The following is a 17,664-nucleotide window of genomic DNA, read 5'->3' as shown; positions in this document are numbered from 1 at the left end:
TTCTCCTACTTGAAAGTTATCTCCCTACCCCATGTCTCACTTACTGTCTGATCATGATGTCTCTGAAGTCACCTGAGTAACACAGGCCCATCACATCTACAGTCTATTGTAAGTTCCCTCTACCAGGTAAAAAATAGCCAAACAAGGAAACATCCGAGATGTCCCCAAATAGGAGAACAATTTGAATATGATTTTTTTTCCTATCAGATGGAAAATTAAATACCCATGTAAAACTTAGTAACCCAACTATGAACAGTGGTTCCCTGTGGGGAAGGAAGTGAGAACTGGAAAAGTTGAAGAATTGGGGAATCGAGAATTCCTCCCTCCCTCCCTCCTCCCTCCTTCTCTTCCTCCCTTTCTTCCTTTGTCTCCCTCTCCTGTTTTTTGCAGTACTGGAGTTTCAACTCAGGGCCTCACACTTGCTAGGCAGGCACTCTACCACTTGAGTCACACCACCAGCACCACCCCCACCTTTTTCTTGGTTGGGTATTTTCGAGATAGGGTCTCTTGAACTATTTGTCTGTGGCTGCCTTTGAATTTGATCCTCCTGATCTCTGCCTCCTGAGTAACTAGGATTACAGGTGTGAGACACCGTGCCCGGCTCTTTCTCTTTCTTTTATTTTGCAGTGCTGGAGATTGAACCAAGGGCCTTATGTATGGTAGGTGAGTGATCTTCCACTGAGTCACACTCTCAGCCCTCAGGAAAATACATTTCGTTTTTATTTCATGTACTTGAAATTATTCTAAAATAAAAAAGCATTCAAAACATGCTTTTGAAAAGCATATAAAAAGATAAGTTAACAACCTTATTTGTGTGGGATTGGGGTGTGACTAAGTGGCAGAGTGCTTGTGTAGCATGTGCTCCAGGTTCAGTACAGCACTCCCCCCAAAATCTTACCTACATAGAAGTATAATGACAATTTTAAATGCAAAAGAGGACAGAAAATTTAATACAATAAGTTTGATATGTTAAAAAAAAAGTATTCCTACAACAGAAGTGTAGAGCAACGTGCCAACATATCAACAGAAATCTCTGCTGGGAAGAATGGTAGGTGGTGTGGGTTCCTCCTCACCATTTTAAGGTGCATTGGGAATTTCAGTAAGCTCACAGTTGGGCATTGCTACACTGCAGTAATGGAATACTTCCACCATTGCAATAAGGCCTGTTGGGAGCTCTTGAACTGAATGTTCAATCTGAGTTATATTTACTGGGGGGAAGGAGTAGGTGACACAGGTGGTATGAACACACATGATGATAAACGGGCTCAGCTATACTCCAAGGACCGCCATCATTACTTTTCACTTGACTGAAGGAGGAGAGGAAAATTTCTCCCTTGGCGCCTTTTCTTTAGGGCACCCCAGAAAGATACAGCTCAGTTCAGTCCTCTGAGGGTGTAACCTGCCTGGGATTCTCTTCCTGGAGGTGTTTTTAGTCCACTCACCCTGCCTTCCCAGGCCTCGTGTTCTGTGTCCTCTCTCTAGTGCACAACACTGGGGATGTTTGGGTACCTAGCACCACACATCAAACATGCCCAACTCTCTGCATTTGTATTTTCTTCTTATCTATGGCAAGAAGTTTCTTCTCTTTCCCAACAGTGCAGTCAAGGATCCTAAAATATTTAAACGTACATATTTTATCCAGGATTTTTACTTCCACACTGAATGGCCTTCTTTGGATATCTAGTCTTTTGTATTACCAAAAACAAAAGCCTTCTTATTCATTCTTAGATTTATTATTTTTTTTTTTGGAACTAGGGCTTGAACTCAGGGCCTACACCTTGAGCCACTCCAACGTGGCTGGTTTTTTTTTTTTTTTCAAGATAGGGTCTCTTGAAGTACTTGCCTAGGCTGGATTTGAACTGCGATCCTCCTGATTTCTGCTCCTGAGTAGCTAGGATTGCAGGCGTGAGCCACTGGCGCCTGGCTAGAAACATTTTCTTTGTGGTAGGTAGGATTTATGGTCTTTACTCAATACTTTAAACATTTTCTCAATGAGAATTTTTTTCTTTCTCAAAATAGAACAAAATTAATAGCTGCCTCTTCTTTCCCTTTCTTTCTCTGCCTCCTCCCTCTCCTACCCTTTCCTTTTTCCCATTCCACCAAGAAGACAACTGGGCTTTCTTTCTTCTATCCTTGCCTGAAGGTTGAACCTGGGAAAGCAGACACAGTCATCATCTGGGTGGATGACTTGGAACTGCTTACTGACTGAGGAGGAGTTTGCTGGCAGGCAACTCGACTCCTTCACAAAGCTGAGCCGCCTTGGGGGCTTCAGGGGAAAAAGATCTATCACATCTGCCACAAAGAACGAAAAAGGAAGGATGAAACCCCAAAGCGGAACAGCTCTCAGAAATGCCATTGACACATCAAAGCCCTGTGAGAACGGTGAGATTTCATGAGAAAGCTAAGATGCAATGTACCTGTGAGGGGCCTCTGCTTTTTGCCAGTCACAGGTAGTTAAGGAGAAATGAAGCAGTGTCCACCGACTCCAAGAGAACAGTGTCCTCAGGGGAGATCAAGGAAATGCTGGTTTGGGGTGACTGCCTTGTGGGCTTCTCAGTATCATGTTAGGGAACTCCTGTACCCCCTCAGCCCTCAGCTGCCCCCCATGCAGGCTGAGGACATTCCTGTGTGGGGCCCTGGGGACCGGCTGATCATGTCTGGATGGTCATGGTGCCTCAGATGCAGAGGGAGCCCAGGAGAGTTCCTGGGACAGAGTCCTATTTTTTGCCCACACTTTCCTGTAGCCTCTGTGTGTGTGGGTATAGATTTCACTGGGAGTCATGCAGGCTGCTGAGGTCCTATGACGGATGTGGGCATGTAGGAGGGACTCAATGGGCAGTTCTGTTGTGGTGGGTGGAAGCCTCAGGAGCCTCCCTGACTGACTGTCAGGAGTGGCCCGTGGCCAGGAGAGGCCTGTGCAGGTGCCAAGGCATGTAGCCCCCTGGCCATCCATCCATAGTGCTTTCCAGATCTCAGTGCCCATCTGAGTCTCCTGGCTCCCTTCCCAACAACTTTAGGGAGAGGGTAGGGCCTAGAATTCTATTAAAAAGTACTGCTAGGGTAGGAGCATGGTGGTACACACTTGTAATTCCAGCTACTTGGGAGGCAGAGGTAGGAGGATCATAGTCTGAGGTTGGCCCAGGCAGAAGCACAAGACCCTATCTGGAAAACAAACTGAAAGTAAAAGGACTGGGGTGTGGTTCAAGTGGTAGAGCACCTGCTTGGCAAGCACAAGGCCCTGAGGTCAATCCTCAGTATCTTGGAGGTGGTTGGGGGAAGCTGCTGAGAACAGAAGATGATAAAGGAGAACAGCCATGTGATCTGAGTGAATGAAGTAATGAATGAGAAGTTTCCCGGACAAGGGGACAGCCAACAGACACACAAAGGTGCTCATCCTCATGAGAAATCAAGAACCAAATCAAAACAGATGCCATCTTCCACCCATGGTGCTAGCAGAACTAAAAATGTCTAAAAACATCAGGTATTGGTGAGGGCCCAGAGAAACTGGCATTCTCAAAAGCTGCTGGTAGAACAATCAGTTAACACAGCCCCGTGAAGGGCAAGTTAGCAATATCTGTTAAAACCGAAAGCCTCACATCCTATGACCGGCAACTGGTACCTTCCTAAGAACAACGCTCAGATGCGTGGGCAAGGGGTACCCACGGGATGCTGAAAGCAGCTTTTGGGTCTGTGGGAACCCAAATGTCAGCAATAAGGGACAGCCTGAAGAAGATGTGTTGGTTCATTCAGAGCAAAACTGTAGCACTAACAAGGAATGAATTAGCTCTCCTGATATTTCAAGAGGGACAAGTCTCAAGAACGTAAGTGGAAAAAGCAAGTTGCAAGGCAATTTTAGTTTACGTGTAGTGTTCTGATTTTCCAATGGGAAAACAGGTATGTTATTTGCATACTTAAAACTGAGTAAAGAGAAAAGGGACTCGCTCTACATCCTAACAAAAAGGACCTTAGGTCCTTTTGGGGACCAGTTTGGGAGGGGCAGCAGCCCTTGGCCAAGTTGCTGGCCAGTCTAGCCAGCAAGATCACAAAAGCAGTCGACAGACTGGTGATGGCAAGAAGCTGAGAGCTCTCTAATGGTACCCTCGGTTCACAGTTGTGACGTTTCTAAAACAGCCAGACCTGGGAGTGCAAGAGCTCTGGTGTCTAGTTCAACCCGCACATGCAGTCCAAGTGCCCACTCAGGGCTAGGTCCCGTGCTTGCCAGGCATAGGCAAGACTGACAGTGAGGTGTGGCCCCCACCTTGAAAGCCCAGAGTCCAGCAGAGAGGACCCAGTTCCCACTGGCAGGGCTGGGCGGACAGGATACCAGAGAGTACCACCGAATGAGTCTGTGTTCTGGGTGGGGGGGAACTAGACCCAGAGAGGTGGGATGGCAGGTGTCTGCACTGGACTCCAGGACCCTGATGGAGTGCCACGCCTCCCAGTGTAACCTTGCCCCAAGGAAAGGTGACTGTTGTCCCTCTACTCTTAGGCACTGCCTTTTGTTTTTTTATCTGAGGACTGAAAAGATTTGCCACTTCATTTTATTTGAAGACATTAACCCTATCAATCTCTGACTAGATAGCACAGTATATGTTCCCAATTTAAAAGGTCTGAGACTTTTTTTTTCCAGTGGACAGTAAGTCTCCTTCCCCAGAGATAATCACCATGTGGATTTCTTATTATCTGTCCCCAGTGCATTTCTGCTCTTGTGGCTATGTCCTGCCTACCTTTTCTTTCACAAGTACTGGCATTCTGTACACCCTGCCTATGCTGTACTTTTGTCACTGAACCATGTCTCCTGGGGACACGGCGGACACCTCGGTGTTTCCATAGCCACATCATCCCAGGTAGGGAAGACTCTGATGCTTTAGCAGCTCCCAGCTGATGGCTAGGAAGCTGATGGAAGCTGCTACTGCTTCAGTGGAAGGGAAGTTCTGGTTCATCTGCACGTGAACGATTGCAAAGCAGAGCTTCTGCTTGCCTTTTCTCTTGAAGCACTTGTTCAAATAAATTTACGTAAAAAGGAAACCTCACATCATTCCCATGTATGGAAAACCAGAACCACCTATAGTCAATAAAGTTATTATGAAAGTAGATTCGAGAAAAAACATTTTAATAAATTATAGCCTAAAGCCTTAAAGTTCCTCTTTTTTTTGTTTGAGACAGGCTGGACTCCAACTCAAGATCCTCCTGCCTCAGCCTTGTAGGTGCTGAAATTATAGATGGATGGCACCACACCCAGCCAAGCTTGCTCTTTTGATCAGAAGGGAAATTGGAAAGTTCAAGGTTTAAGACAAAGTAGTGCCAACCTTGGTGTACCAGAATAGACTGGAAGGGCCCCAAAGTGGATTTCTATGTTGACTACACACTCTTACAGTCTGACTCTGACTCTTCCCACTGTGTGTGGTGGGGTCTGTGTCCTTTCCCCTTGATCTCTCTGTAAGGATGAAGACTTCCTTGATTATAAATGTAGTCGGAGCCACCGATACCAAGAGTTAAACTATGTATTAGCATCCATGTTTTATTATGAAGGGTTCATTTAAATACAGAGGAAGTCAGTCCAGCCCCATGTATTTATTGTGCAGTAATGGGCTCTGGCCTGTCAGAGGGAGGGAGCTGTGGAGGAAGGCTTTCACTGAGAAACACAGTGGGTTGAGAACCACGGCCTCAAAATGGTGCACCAGAAGCCATGAGTGCCTCTTCCCCGCCCCCCGACCCACAGTACTGCTTCAACCAGCCATTGCCACCCCCACCCCAAGGTACCAGCAGTGAGTCCCTGCCTCCTTGGGGTTGGCCTTGGCCTCCAGAAGCAACGAGTGAGTGGAGAGTTCTAGAATGCCAGGCATTGGGGTCTAGGGAGATGTGGGAGAGAATGGGTGTTGGGGGCAAGGACAGACAAAGGGCCAGAGGAGGCCTCCCTACAGAGACATATATACACCAGGACCCCACAGGGGTTCTGGAAGCTCGCCTCACACTATGGGTTCTGTATCCCTCTGAAGGGCAAAGCATGACTCTCCCATGCTAAGAAGTCAGGACCTTGCCACCAATGTGACTTGTGCTGGAAGGCATTGTGACCCCTCTTTACTGGGTACTTGGTGACTCCTTTCAGCAGGGGGTCTAGGCCCTCCTGCAGTAAGGAAACCCAGACTCTCTTTCACCCTTGGGTTTCTCTTCCTGCCTGTGTGTTACTGCTACCCCTTGGGCTCTTTTTCAGATGTTGGGATACAGCAGTGAAAAAGACAGGCTGAGCCCTGCCCTAAGGGAGCCTTTATAACACTGGCCACTGACCATTGATAGCCCCTTAGAACTGTCTGACACTCTGGGGACAAGCCTCTGTGGGATGGAGAAAGTACTTTGTGTCACTGAATAATGCTTTGACAGCAACTCAGGGAAAGCCAGCATGGTAGGGGCTCCCTGGTGACAGAATGCAGTGGAGGGGAGGGCCCTTTCCCAGCCAGTGATCCTTGGCTGGGAGGTGTGTGATGAGTTGTGGGATTCAGCCATGTCACCAGGGATGGAGGAAAGAGGCAGGCATAGGCTACACAAGGTTAGTCAGAAGGCCAGGGGGAGGGCGCAATCCAAAACCACTGCAGAATGAAAAGGACGCTATGCAGGGTATCAGAAAGCTGCTCACATCACATTTCGTTGGGAGCCACTGTGAGCACTTTCTACAGGAAGCAGGTGCCAATTCCAGTGCCATTCACTTGAGTTGGAGTGACAAGGAATGGGCTGTGGTCAGGTCTATGGGACAGCAAAGGAGAACAGTCTTACAGGAGCAACACCTAGACCTCCCTGAACCCTGATGAACCCTTGGGGGTGGGGGCACACATGGCCCTTGCCCCGCTGATGCTTCCCACTAAGAGTGTGAACCGGCACACTCAATTAGGCTGCCTGCTTGTCCTGACAGTCTAATCAATCCTTTAAAGAAAATTAAGTAACAATTTCTCCATCAACCCAGCAACAACTCATGGGTTATTTGCTGCAAGTAGCAATCAATTACTCTGTCTTCTTTGAAGCACACAAAAGTATTCCTTCCAGCAGGGCAAGCAGAGGCTGTGCAGTGCCACTCCCTGGAATGCAGAGGGGATTGGGTGCATCTCCCTCACGAATAAAGGGAGGTGTGTTGTTGGTGTTCTCTGGACGAAAAGGTATACAGAGAGGAGGACTTTTGCTGAAACCCAGTTACCCAGGGAACCAGGACCTACAGCTTGCTTCTGAGATCTCCGCCGCCACTGGTGGGGCTGCCTCCCTGACTCCCAGCCTCAGGCCTCCTCTCTTCCACTTGCCTCTGCCCCCAATACCAACACCAACTGGCCAAAGTCCTATTGAGAGAGCACTGCTCCCCAAACACATTCTGATTTTCTTCCTCACCCATGAGCACAGTCCTAGATGCAGGGGGGCTGAACGGGGGGGAGGGGGGCAACTAGGAGTTGGGCCTGGGGCTGTTGACCCATAGCACTTTCTAGTTCTGCTGCTGTCTACCTGCGTTGACCCTGGGCATGTGATTTCATTTCAGGTGGCTCATCTGCAGGCTTGGGGCAATAACAAGACTTTATAGCACTACTTCATGATATCAAAGCTGAGGTATTATTTACCCTCAGAGAAAGGTACTGAGGGCTGTAATACATGTAAAAAAAATAAGATGAATCCAGGTGTGGTGGTACACTCCTATAATCTCAGCTACTTGGGAGGTGGAGGTAGGAGGATTGCTACCCAAGGTTGACTCAGGAAAAAGTTTGAGACTCCATCTGGAAAAGAAAAACCAAACTAAAAGCAAAAGGACTGAAGGTGTGGCTCAAGTGGAAGAGTACTTGCCTAGCAAGCTGGAGGCCGTGAATTTAATCCCCAGTAAACTCTCCCCCACCTCCAAAAAAAAAGATGGATTGAGAAGACAGGTAATAAAGCATGATAGAGTGTTAGTGGCAGAAGGCAGGGGGTAGGTACACAGGTATTCACTGTACAATTCTCTAAACCTGGCTGCATGCTTGAGAAAGATTTCAAGATCACACACTGGGGGAAAAGATGACTCCCTAGGTCTGGTTGTTGTCAAGTTCAGATTGTCACAGGGGCATGTCTGACCCAAGGTCAATACACAATCCCTGTGCAATAATGATTACTAACTTTCTGACTTCCTTCTCTCACGTTTTCCCAGAGCTAGGGATGGAAGCCAGGGTCTTGTGTATGCTAGGTGAGTGCTCTACCTCTGAGCTACACACTAGTCCTTTATATCACTTTTGAGTGATTACTACACAGTCCTGTACTGTGAAAATTCATTTGGCTCCTGAGTTGAAGCAGCAGGGATTTGAGGGATGGCAGGAGATACCACCTCTTACCCACAGTCTTAATGTCTCTAGAGGGCTCCAAGGCCATCAAGGAGACTGCATCCATGCAGCCACAGCCAGGTAAATCTGTCACTTGCTCATTCTGCAGCTACTGTGGGGTAGGTGATGGTGCAGGGAGGGGCACCCACTGGTGCTTGGCTCAGACCAGGAGCCAGAGGCTGGGAGACCAGGCAGCTTGTCACAGGTGCTCACAGCTGGGGACAGGGCTGGCCTTGGCTCAGCTCTACCTGCTTCCCGAGGTGGGGATTTCCATAGCTACTTCCCTGTCTTTCAGTTTGAAAAGCACATGCCTAGTAAAATACAGGACTTTCACAAAATGGCCAAGGAAACTAGTCACATGATTTCATCTTCCTGACTTGGAAAATTTCCAGACTCTTCTCGGGAGAAGAGAGACCTCTACCCTTCCTGTTCCCACGTACCCAGAATGTGCACAGCCCCCAGCTGATGGAGGCCAAACAGACATGGGCAACTCGGAAAAGCTTTATTCCTGGTTCCTCTTAATCACACTGCACAAAGTTCACAGATAGACAGCTCTATGAAAATGCAGTTACCAGAAACAGGAGCTCAATGAGCAGCAATTCCAAGTAGAGCATGGCATATTCCCTTATCAGGTGACAAGCAGCCTGCCACCAGGGTACCGACCTCATCTTACAATATAGGGCTGACCACGCTTATCTCTGCACTCTCGGAATGCCACATTTGCATAGTACATTGCATAATTTCCTCTCTGAAAATGGCCCTATTTAGCATGAGAAAATAAAGTTACCTAATTCTGTGAGGCAGTAAATGGAAGGCCTGCAATTTCCAAAGAATTTGAGACCTGCCTTTGCTGTCACATCAGGTAGTCTAAGGATTGGCTTTGGAGTGGTTCCCTTCCTGCTCCCCAGGAGCCTTGGGGTCAGTGAACAAGCACATCCTGGTCTTTCACCCCCGCCCCCAGATGTCTTGGCTCTGGGCCCCTCCACAGCATGTGGTCAGGGTCTTAACACCCAGTATTTGCTTGGTGACTCCTATGTGGGTAAAGGAGGTGGTATATCCCTGCTCTGGGTAACCTTGCTAAACCTTGTTTTCCTAATGGGATAAATGGAGATGCCACTCAATACACAGGGATGCTGTCAGGGCAAGCGGAAAGGGTTTTTGAGTTTTCTCCATGTGTGTTGGGTGACCACACCTCTCCTTTCTCTCTCTGGTTAGAAGGTTCTTAGAGATAAGGCCACAGGCTCTTTCCCTTAGATTTCCTCTTTAAGGTACTTCACAAGAAAAGTGCCCTCGGGAATGGGTAGTAATTGTAGTACTTCCCTATAGGGTTGCTATGGAGACTCAGTGACATTTGTAAAGTGGAGACCAGTGCCTGGCACAGAGATGCCATCTCAACAGCCCAGCAGGACAAGCCAGGGCTGGCGAGGACCAGTGTGATCGGAGGGAGAGGGGCCAGAAGGCAATGACCTTCCCTGGTGGGCCTTGGTTTCCTTGTCTCTCGAATGAAGAGGTTGGGACTAAACCACATGCCTCTTTTTTGATGGGAAAGAACGTCTAAATTTCATACCAAGGGACACATTTATAGCCGTTTGGCAGAAATTAGTTCACAGAGTGAATGCTTACCGGCACAGCAGTCTGCTTTTTAATTAGCTTGTGGGAATTCAGTATACTTAAACATTAACAGTAAAATCCGGGAGACCTCTGGTGGAGATAACTATACCTTTGGCCCTAAACAAAAGCTGTACTTCATGAACCAAATCTGCCTTCTGTTTTCAATTTCTAGTGTTCCAACTGATGACCAATAAACTTTTGGCCCTGGAGCAATACGTCTAAAGCATGTGATTTCAAATATGGTTAGGTATGAAATGAAATCTTATCAGCATATGTCTGTACAGTACTACACCCAAGGAGGGGCCTGAAACCCTGTTTCAAACATGATAAATTGAGAAGCTCAACTATTTTCCCCCAGTTTTTTTTTTAAATGAACTTGCCTAGCATGTACAAAGAGCTTGTATATGAATTACTCTTATTAAATTCACAAAGAAGAAGCCCATTCATTCAAATGTGATCACTCGAGAAGTCTGTGTCTTAGCTGAGTGTGGTGGTACACACATGTAATCCCTTTGCAACTTTCGGTCACTGCTCACGGCCAGGCACATAAGTGTTCATTAAACACTTCTTAAGAAAAGTGTTTGGATAAGGTTTGGTGAGGTGGAGATCAAAGCTAAGTCCTTGCTCTCCAGGAGCTCACAGACTGGGGACAGAACACAAAATGAAGGATACACATGGAGTAGGATGGGTGTGACAGCCAAGACCTGGACGGCTGAGGCTCTTGGACCGAGTGAGCATGGGTACGTGCAAGATCCTTCCACAGAGTTGAAGGATGGGTAGAAGTCAGCAGAGGCCAGGACATGTGCCATGGCACAAGAGACAAAGACAAGCCTGGGAAACTTGTCTTTCGTGGTACTGAAACATGTGGGCTGGTGTGGGGAGACTGCAGAGGCTGGGGCCTGTCAAGAGTGTCATGGAGTATAAACAGATGTCCAGGAACTGGGGACTGGGGAAAGCTGTCATAAAGGCATTTGCCCCTAGTGATTTACTGAAACTTAACCCACTGAAACTTTAATTAGAAGCTTGTAAGTAAGACCCAGAGTAGAACTTATATACGAATAAAGGGTTTACTGAGGATATGAAAAAAATTAGTAAGATTTCCCATTCACTCATTCCTTTACTTATTTAAAATTTTTTTCTGACAGTACTAGGATTTGAACTTAGGGCCTTATGCTTGTGAGGCAGGTATTCTACCACTTGAGCTATGCCTCCAACCCTTTTTGTTTCAGTTATTTTCGGTAGGGTCTCACTTTTTGCAGTGCGTGGCTGGGCATGATCCTCCAATTTATGCTTTCCACAGAAGCTGGGATGATAGGTGCATGCCACTAGGCCCAGCCCTTTCTTCTGAGATGGAGGTCTCAGAAACTTTCTTGCCTGGGCTGGCCTTGATCTTGCAGTCCTCCTGATCTCTGCCTCCTAAGTAGCTAGGATTACAGGCACGAGTCACCTGTGCTCCATCTCCTTTATTTATTAATTCATCAAATATTTAGAATATATAGTATAGACTAAACACAATCCCAGGTTCTCAAATGACGGTCCCGCCCTTGTGCGGCCTTAGTCTGTTGGGTACAGACGGGCCACGTGACCAGTAACTGAAATAAACTGACTAGTATAAACTGCGCTAGCACAAGGAGAAGGCAGGGCTCAGCTGTCTAGAGGCTCTCCAAAAGTCCACTAGCAAGTCCTGCAAACAGACTATCCAAAGCTCCACCCACATGCAAATGTGCATTTAGCTCATTTCAAGGACGTTCTGCATTGGCATTTAACAAGCACCTGGCACTGTGCTCAGCACTTAAAACCATCCAAGCAGGATGCTATTACTGTACCTTACAAAAGAGAAAACAGGGGCCACGGCAGGACTGCAATGGCCTGAGGTCGTCTACTACTATTGCAACCTTTGGAAGGGTCAATTCCTAGGGCTCTAGCAGGAAATACACATGGTGAGTTAGGTCCAATTGCTCCGTGTACACTTTAAACCAAACCCCAATCCTGTCAAAGATTCTGTGGGTCACACTAAGTCAGATGAATCAGGCCAGCCAGGAAAATGACGTTTGGCTGCCTATGCTAAGAGATCAGCCGCTTGCAGAGCCAAGAGCCGGGTGACTTCATTTTGGCCAGGCTGCGTAAACATCACTGACATCGGCTGCACTTGCTGGATTTTTGGATGGAAATTCACCGACAGGGAGAGAAAGGCAAAGGTGAAGAGAGACAGGTAATTTGAGGCTGATGGTGGGAGGGAATAACAGGTGGCAAGAAAGCCCAGCCTCCGGGTGGCCAAGCACCTCAAGCCCTGGGATTCCCTGGCACAGTGCAGAGGTAGGCCCACAGAGCTAGGTGCCACAGAGGCCAATTTGTTAGGAAGGGGAAAGCAAAGAGCTAGTCAGGTTGTCTCAGTAAGTGTGAGCCACAGGCAGCTGCAGTGGTGGACACTTGGTGGGGTGCAGCTGGCTGGTGCAGAGGCTGCTGGCTTGCTCACTCCACTCACTCACTCCATGCTCCATTCTTAACCCCTAGGTGCAGCTCTGGCTAGATAAGAATCACCGTCCCCACTGTTTCAGCTTCCTGCCATAGGCTGGGCACTTCAATAGTGCAGCTTTGGGCCTCCACTTTCCCACCTGTAAATAGGGGTGATAGCCACACTCAGCTCCCAGGCAACAAGGAAGGAGTAGGCAGAGGATCAGGGCTCAGTGAACACCTGCTGTTCTCATCCCTTGTCCCTGTCACTACAATTGCGTCAGAAGGATGCATCCTGTCTCTAGCCAGCAGGAGAGGACACTGGCGTTTAGCAGGGTTGAACATATGAGTGGTCATATTCCAGTAGTGAGGAGCTGGGATTCTGGAAGACTCCACACCCAGATTTTTCTCCTTCCTGACTGAACCTCCACCTGCTACAGTGCTGCCTGACAGGGCTTTCTGCATTGATGGAAATGTCCCTTACCTGCACTGTCTAGTTCAGGGGCTTCCAACACAGGTGGCTATTTAACTTTCAAGCTAGTAAAATTAAATTGAAATTCTTTTCCAGTGTTGGACTAGCCACATTTGCCTACTGAGCGCTCAAAATGTGGTTAATGGAACGGAGGAACAGAATTTTAAGTTCTACCATAATTTTCATTCATTTAAATATAGGTAGGACTGGGGGGCATGGCTCAAGTGGTAGAATGCTTATATAGCAAGCAGGAGGCCATGAATTCAAACCTCAGTACCAGCAGAAAATAGGAACTAGAATTTGGAGACATGACTCAAATAGTAGAGTGCTTGCCTAGCGAACTCAAGGCCCTGAGTTCAAACCCCAGTACACAGCAGAAATAGTAATAATAAAAAGAAAGATAGATAGATTTAGGTAGTCACAGGTGGCTATGGCTACATGGCTGGGCAATTCTTCAAGGAGGACCACTCAGCAGTGGACACTAGACAGAGGAGACCAGGAGAAAGAAGAGACCCCCGACCACTGATTGGAACTGTGGAGTACAGTCCCCTTCACTTCTGGGTCTGAGCTCCAGGTGGGAATAACCTTTGGAGTGATCAGCTTGACCCAGGCCCCGGGAGCTCCCAGACCTGGGAGGAATGAGAAACTTGGCCACATGAGCTCCTGGGACTCTATCTCCCTCGTGTCACCTTAGACAACATGCCCTGTGCAGATCCCACAGAAGGCACCTTCCCACATAGCTCTCTCCCGTGTCACAGAGCAAGCGGGTATGATAAGTGGGCTCTGGGGAGATGGGGGAGTGGGGATACGAAGTGGATGACACTGCACCACTGGCCTTATGGGCAGGGCGTCCTCTGGGAATCTCCTTCCTCCATCTAGGGCCTGAGGACCGCAGGCGAGGCTTGGTGGGGTAAATGAGTTGGAAAGTCATTCAGGACCATTCAGCACTTGGGTGGGGATGTGCAGACAGCTGAAAAGCCGAGGGACTTGGGAGGGTGAGATGGGTCCAGGATTTCCCAAAGTAAAGTCCACTGCCACCTGGGGCACCCGGCACTGGCAAAGGGCAGAGTTGAGAACTCTGGGGATGAGGCCTGGTAGAGTCTGAGGACAATACTGGAGACCCTTAGACCCAAACACCAGGACAAGAGATCACTGGAAGCCTAGCTCTCTTGGCCTGTAGTGAGGAAGCTGGCCTCCTTATGAGCAACCTGGCCTCAGCAGTGACCATACCAGCTAGGACACAGAGAAACTGATGGCAACTCAGAAGAGGTTAACTGCTACTCCATCCCTGTCCCCACCCTGTCCCCCACAGGCATCAGCAGTCCACAGGCTCACAAGGCCCTTCCATAGAGAGGGCTCAGCAGGTCTGCCCTCTGTCTTCATCTTTTCCTCAGATTGACCTGTGTTGAGGATGGGCACTGAGCACACATTCTGTTTGCCACCATGCTACATCGTGTTACTCTCAAGTGAGCCTGAGTGCTGTGCTCCCTCAGCCAGTCTGATCTAATTGTCATGAGGTGACCTGAGCCCTGCATGATTCTACTGCTGTCCAGTATTACCTGAGAGGCATACCTTCCCATCTATACCCTCGGGGGGTCCAGTAATGAACTCAGCTGGGTTTGATTGGGATGCTTGGGCCCCTGCTATCTTAATGCAAGGAACCTGCAGTTTGCTGACAACTCAAAACAGAACACAAAATCCTCTTCCACTTCTTACTCCATGACACTGGGGCAGATGGCCAACGGGGCCAGAAAGCTTTAGAGGAACAAGGCTCAGGGAGAGCTCACTGATCAAGCCCCAGTAAACAGGGAGGCTGGAATGCCATCCCAGGGCTGATGGATTGTTCATGGCATCCTTAGGAGTTAATCAGAGCAGCCTCGAACTCAGTCCCATACGCCAGCACTCTTTGCCATTAATGATTCAGGTAAAGAAGGATGCAAAATAGAAAGGGGAAGAAATTAATTGAGCTAAGCCTTTTAAAAATATTTCTGCTATGTCAAATTCTAATGAAAGATTAACACACACAATGGAAATATTAAAAGGCACTTACAGAGGTGCCCAGAACACAGGGAGAGCAAGAACCTGTCAGAGGTGAGATTACATCTCGAGTATAAGGGAATTGGTAAGTGGTGAGCAGGTTTACTCACAGCTGTGAATTTAAATCAGCACAACAGCCCTTGGTTACTCACCCGGCTACTCACAACACAGCTTTCCCGCTCAGCTGTGCTTGCCCTTGAACCCCTGAATCGAGTCTATTCTCGATTGTATACCAAGCCCATCCTGACAATGGGTATATCCTAGGGAAAAACTCAGGGTAGAACCTCAGGAGGGAATGTTTTTGTTTGCTTGCTAGGGCCTCTTGCATGCTAAGCAAGCACTCTACCACTGAGCCACACCATCAGCCCTATAGATCAGTTCTTTAAAAATGCTATTAAAGTACTATTTCCTAAAATTTAGTTGTTTCTTTACGTCTTGAAGGATTTTTCCACAGTTGTACTATCTCCACCATTTATTTGATACTTTCTTTAAATTATGTCCCTCCCTTTGTACTTAAATTTTAGAAGATACTTTGCATCATTTACATAATTATCATCATCTGTCAAGAGATGCTAAAACTGTTTTTTTCACAGACAAAATTTTCACAAATGTGCCAACAAAAAATTGTAAGGTATCAGAGTGAAAAGTATGGCAGCACAGGATGGCTTGAGGGTGACAAGACCAGATGTGCACAGGCCCTGACTGAAACATGAAGGTCACAAAACAGCACGCACTGGGTGACCTCATTTTTGCAAAATGAACTCATATGATCATCTCTGGGTTATGATATGGTTATAAGTTTTTTTTAAAAAAAATTTTGTCTCTGTTTTCTTAATTATCTGTGATAAACTCATGATACTTTCATAATCTAAAAAGTAACTGAGAAAAATTTCAGTGGCTCTGTGTTTCTGCCACAGGTCTGTGTGCTTCCTGGGAGACAGGTATGGAAGGATACAGTCAGCAATAACCTTGGTCATCAGGGAAAGTGGGAGACAGGGGGGAGAAGTCTGGTTTACTTACAAGGGCAAGGTAGCTACATAGTGCATGTATAATTAAGAGTCAGTAAAAAGCACTGACTTTCAAAGCGAAGGCTCTGCTGAGTGCCAATCTTGTACCATCGCCTCATGTTAGCTCCTCTTTTGCTCTGGTATCTGGAGAGCTGTGGTAAACTGAGCAGTGCCAACTGCCCAGCCTCTGTTGCTGGGCTGCTTCCACCAGCACACACCCTTGCCCCCCAGAACACAGCTGGCCATGGACAGAATGCCAGGACGGATCCAGGTGAAGGTGGAGAGGCGGGAAGTGAGAACACTCCGAGCCAGGCTGGGATGGCAGCCTTGACCCATACCTGGGCTGATTTCTCGTTCGTTCTCCACAATCTCTGGTTTTTCTCTCTCATTGCCCTTCCTGTCTTTCTTCTCTCTGGTTCTCACTCTTAAACATGACCTAGAAAAGGCAGCCTTTCCACCTTCCATAACATTACCGCCTACATTTTCCTGCTACTTACATCAAACATCCCAAGCTCACACATTTGAAACAGAATGTCATCTCAACGATTACCCGCTTAAAAAAAAGATTAGCAAGTGTTCAAAGAAGAAACAAGTCATGGAAAATGTGACTTTCACTCTGCTTCTGCTTGATCACACCTCCCAAGAAGAAAGTCGACACTTCAAAGGCATCCCGGGTACCGCGGGAGCCCAGAGCTGCAAAAGGTTAAGTGCTTTATCGTGGCTGATTTGTGGGGGACAACTTTTTCCATTATGGGCTTCGAGGCCCACGGCTCCTTTAAATCAGCCCCCACTTCTTCATTTCTTCATAATAACGATAACTTGATTCATTCTACAGACTTTATTGATTTAAATGTGATTCATGTAAAATTCATGGCAACCATGCAAAGCTAATTTTTTCACATTTGAGTTGTATTATGAAGTGCATAGCAGAGGCAGGAGGGAAATGAGAAATGAGAGAGGGCATGTATTGTTAGGGAGAGGGGGCCCAGGCAGGTAGGGCCCTAAAGAGAAAAGGGGAGGGACTTTTTTCTAAAGAACTCAGATGCAAAAGGGCCACACCAGGTCAATTCTTAAGAAGGGAACTGCCTGGTGTGGCCTGGAAAAAGTGCGGGTGGGGGAGGCGGAGCTTGCGGAGGGCAAAGCCTCCTGGGGCGCTCAGCTGCCCCAGTCTGAGCAGCTGGAGCCAAGAGGGCCCGTTAAGCCACAGAGCACTTCTGCCTCCTCCCACAGGCCCTGCACCTGTGGATGGAGCGCATGCTGCCCTCCAAGCTGCTTACTGTAAGCACCTCAGGGCTGGAAGTGTCTTAGGCCCAGCCTGCCCCACACTGGCGAGAGGCTTCTGGGTCCAGCCTCTGGAACCCTTGCCTCACCTTACTTTTCAGCTTCCCTCTGAGCCCTGGAGCCTACATTTTCTGTCACCTGAAGGTGACACAGCAAGGTGGTTTACTAGGACAGACTTGGGGTAAAGGGCCCTGCAGACCTAGCAAGTACCAAGGAAGAGGGTGAGAATAACAGGGCAGTCCTGCTTCCTGGTGGCACTGTCACAAAAGAAGATAGAAAAGACCACCAAGGCCCCCATGTGGGGGCTTTGTGAGACCGGCTTACACTGCCCTCCCCCGTGGATCCACCCTGCTGCCTGTCTCTGCAGCCTGCTGGTATTGGGGCACTATCCTCTGCCCCAGATTGAGCAGGAGAGGTGTGACCTATCAGCCATCGCTTCTAGTCCTTCTGCTCCTGGTCACCCCTAACTGTGGCTGTGGCA

General features: G+C 47.9%; 1 protein-coding gene across 6 annotated transcripts in view; it reads right to left on the bottom strand.

Moving 5' to 3' along the window:
- The window catches only part of Clec16a (C-type lectin domain containing 16A), a 189,389-nt gene that overhangs the window by 48,651 nt on the left and 123,074 nt on the right, over positions 1–17,664 (bottom strand). The window lies entirely within an intron of this gene.

This window comes from Castor canadensis, chromosome 17 (genome assembly GCF_047511655.1).
Source record: "Castor canadensis chromosome 17, mCasCan1.hap1v2, whole genome shotgun sequence".
Lineage (NCBI taxonomy): Eukaryota > Metazoa > Chordata > Mammalia > Rodentia > Castoridae > Castor > Castor canadensis.
Note: the sequence above shows the minus strand (reverse complement) of the source record. Positions and strands in the feature narration are given on the sequence as shown.